Source organism: Bidens hawaiensis, unplaced genomic scaffold (assembly GCF_021521415.1).
Source record: "Bidens hawaiensis isolate Kalapana, Puna unplaced genomic scaffold, B.hawaiensis_p1.1 tig00031094_1, whole genome shotgun sequence".
NCBI lineage: Eukaryota > Viridiplantae > Streptophyta > Magnoliopsida > Asterales > Asteraceae > Bidens > Bidens hawaiensis.
In genome coordinates this window covers 176,545-180,891 of record NW_027495205.1, presented here as the reverse complement: position 1 = coordinate 180,891, position 4,347 = coordinate 176,545, and positions in this window count along the sequence as shown.

The following is a 4,347-nucleotide window of genomic DNA, read 5'->3' as shown; positions in this document are numbered from 1 at the left end:
GACATTTTTGACCCAAAATTCCCATGATGTTACATCCTCCCCACCTTGAAATAAATCTCGTCCTCGAGATTGCTTCACGAGAACAAGTGGGGGTATTTCTTTCTCATTTCGGACTCGTGTTCCCAAGTATACTCATGTCCTCGTCGGTAATCCCATTTTACCTTCACAATCTTCAAGGTTCGTCTTTTGAGTTTCTTTAACTTTGAATCTTCGATTTGAATTGGGCGTTCAACAAATTTTATGTTTTCGTTGATCTCAACATATTTTAACGGCATCGAGGGAGATTCATTGGCTAAACATTTACGCAGATTCGAGATATGGAATACGTCGTGTATCCCTTGCATTTCCTCGGATAGTCTCAATCGATATGCGATGGTACCAATTCGTTCAAGTACCTCGAAGGGTCCAACGAATCGAGGGCTTAACTTTCCTTTCTTTCCGAAGCGAACTACGCCTTTCCATGGTGAGACTTTCAAAGAACTTTATCAACGACATTGAATTCTAACGGCTTACGACCGACATCGACGTAACTATTTTGGCGATCACGTGCCGTCTTAAGTCGTTCGCGGATTTGGATAACTTTGTCGGAAGTTTCTTGGACTATCTCGGGTTCGGACAATTGATTATCTCCAGTTTCAGACCAAAACACGGGCGTTCTACATTTTCGACCATACAACGCCTCGAATGGTGCGGCTTGAATACTTGCATGATAACTATTGTTATATGAAAACTCCATTAGGGGCAAGTGGTCATCCCAACTTCCACATAAGTCTATCACGCAAGCTCGGAGCATGTCTTCCAACGTTTGAATCGTCCTTTCTCTATGCCCATCAGTTTGTGGATGATAGGCAGTGCTAAGGTTTAACTTCGTACCTGGAGCTTATTGGAAGCTTTTCCAGAAGTCAGACGTGAAACGACTGTCTCGATCAGAAATAATGGACAGTGGCACTCCATGTAAAGCCACAATGTTGTTAACATAGATACGAGCTAATTTGTCCATTGAGTACGACCCATTGATAGGTATGAAGTGTGCGGACTTTGTTAATCGATCCACAATCACCCATATAGCATTATGTTGTCGAGTCGTTTTAGGGAGTTTGGTGATAAAATCCATTGTGATCAACTCCCACTTCCATACGGGAAGTTCGGGTTGCTGGAGCAGTCCCGAAGACCTTTGGTGTTCAGCCTTGACTTTCAAACATGTTAAGCATTTCACAACATGCGAAGCGACATCCCTTTTCATCCCATTCCACCAATAGTTAGCTTTGAGATTATGGTACATTTTGTCGCTTCCGGGATGCATCGTATATTTAGACTTATGGGCTTTGTTTAAGATCTTCTCACGCAATCCTCCAACAATTGGTACCCAAATTCGGTTTTCCATTCTAAGAATACCATCATCACCTTTGACTAACGAGTCAATGGTGCCATTACATTTTTCATCGGAGATTTGGTTCTCGTTGATCGCTTGAATTTGAGCGGACTTGATTTGGTCAATAAGATCGATTTGCAGTTCTAACCTTAACGCTCGGACTCTCTTTGGCTTTTCATGCTCTTTTCGACTTAAGGCATCAGCCACAGCGTTGGTCTTACCTTCATGATAAATTATTTCGCAGTCATAGTCGTTGAGGGTCTCCATCCAGCGTCGTTGGCGCATGTTGAGCTCCTTTTGATCAATTATGTGCTTTAAGCTTTTATGATCAGTGTACACGGTAAATCTTACTCCATAGAGATATTGCCTCCATATCTTAAGTGCAAAGATTATGGCGACTAACTCTAGATCGTGAGTCGTGTAATTCTTTTCGTGCACCTTAAGTTGACGAGTGGCGTAAGCGATTACTTTCTTTCGTTACATCAATACACATCCCAAGCCGGCATGTGACGCATCGCAAAAGACAATGAAATCTTCAAAACCTTTTGGCAAGGCCAATATAGAAGCTAGGGTAAGCTTTTGTTTAAGTATATCGAATGCCTCGTGTTGCTTTGTCCCCCATTCGTATTTGACGTTCTTGAGAGTTAAGGAAGTTAGGGGAACAACGATTCGTGAAAAGTTCTCGATGAACCTTCGATAATAGCCGGCCAATTCCAAGAAGCTTCAAATCTCGGTTGGTGACTTTGGGGTCTCCCACTTAGAGATAGCTTCAATCTTAGCGGGGTCCACTTGAATACCATTGACGTTGATAATATGACCAAGAAATTGCACTTCGTGCAACCAGAACTCGCATTTCGAGAACTTAGCGTACAATTTATCGGTTCTTAGAATTTCAAGTAACGTTCGAAGGTGATTTTCATGATCGGCCTTGGACTTAGAATAGATTAGTATGTCGTCGATGAATACGATCACAAATTTATCTAAGTAAGGCTTACAGATACGATTCATCATATCCATGAACGCAGCCGGTGCATTAGTAAGTCAAAATGGCATAACGGTGAACTCATAATGGTCGTACCTTGTTCTAAACGCAGTCTTTGGAATGTCTTCGGATTGAACCTTAAGTTGGTGATAGCCGGAACGAAGATCGATCTTTGAAAAGAAGCTAGCACCTTGAAGTTGGTCAAACAAATCGTCGATTCGAGGAAGTGGATATCGGTTCTTGATCGTAACTTTGTTGAGAGCTCGGTAATCGATGCAAATTCGTATGGATCCATCCTTCTTCTTGACAAAAAGTATCGGCGCCCCCCATGGCGATGAACTTGGTCGTATAAATCATTTCTCGAGAAGCTCGTCAAGTTGTTTCTTCAGTTCTTTCATCTCGGTTGGTGCGAGGAGATACGGAGCCTTAGCAATCGGATCAGTGCTGGGAATGAGATCGATTCTAAATTCTACTTCATGATCGGGAGGAATGCCGGGAAGTTCATCCGGAAAGACATCGGCAAAATCAGAAACTACAGGAAAGTCTTTGATTTCTTTGGGTTTAGATTCTTCAGTGACGTAGGCCATGAATGCTAAGCATCCTTGATTCAATCATTTGTTAGCCCTTACCATGGAGATTAGGCTAACTTGACAAGCGTCTTTATCCCCTTTGTTGGTTCCCTGATCTAACAGTCGATAACAATAACACAGATCACAGATCTGTTAATTATTTAATTACCACTGTTACAGATCTATCTCATAATTACCCTTGATTTAATGTTATGTAAATGTGTATATATTATCAATAACGTTAATATGAAGCTTGAGAGAGAGAGTATCTTTTCTTAATAATGTTATTACTCTCCAAAACTTTTTCTCAAAAACTTTTTTGCAAGTGAACAGTTGTTCACTATATATAGAAGGCGACCTGGTTCGCTAACATCCCCTAGCGAACCAGCTTCCTCTTCGTCATATAATTTATCATAACGAACCGCCTCCTGATTCGTTAACATCCCCTAACGAATCAGGAGGGAATACATAATAATGTCTTAGTTCGCTAACATCTCTAGCGAACTAGACTAAACCTTAACGAATTAGCCTTAGTTCGCTAACAAACCTAGCGAACTAGACTTAAACTTAACGAACTAGTTCAAAATAAACATTAAATATTACATAAATCATCAAATATACATTAACGATAAATACAAAGACTCTAGACGCAAAACTGTGCACTAACACCCTTCAATTCGTATAGTACGTTTATCAGAGGCTCGAAGTTCAACGGTCTTTCTATTGCAAAGGATATGAGCATGGTTGTCGGATAACCAATCCATACCCAATACAACATCAAAACCGGCAAGGGTCATGGGCAACAATTGAATGGGTAAAACGTAACCAGCTAATAAGATTTTTCGTTTTGTAGAGCTTCGGAGATTTTTCGTTTTCTAGAGCTTCGGAGATTTTAACCTTAACGAAATAGCCTTAGTTCGCTAACAACCCTAGCGAACTAGACTTAAACTTAACGAACTAGTTCAGAATAAACATTAAATATTACATAAATCATCAAATATACATTAACGATAAATACAAAGACTCTAGACGCAAAACTGTGCACTAACAGACACCCCCTCGTCTTGAGCTCTTTGTCTTTAACTTATTTGAAGCGCTTGGACTGCCAGTCTCTGCAACTATGAATTCCATATTCGTGACACACACGAACGACTCGTTGGAATTGCATAGCCAGGTCGTAATCTTCTTGGCGTTCAAACAAAATCTGCTTCCTGTATAGCACGTCGTTGTCTGTCTCTGATAAATTAACCAACCACATCGGGTCGATTATCTTGATGAGCTCGGTCTGCAGTCCTCGACCACGAAGAATAACGGCCTCACCAGTACGATTGTCATAGTACCAACGGTTGAAAGACATATAAATATCTTGAGGCATTGTCTTCACAGGAACCCTTTTCATTGTCTTTGGCGGCTTCACTTTCAAG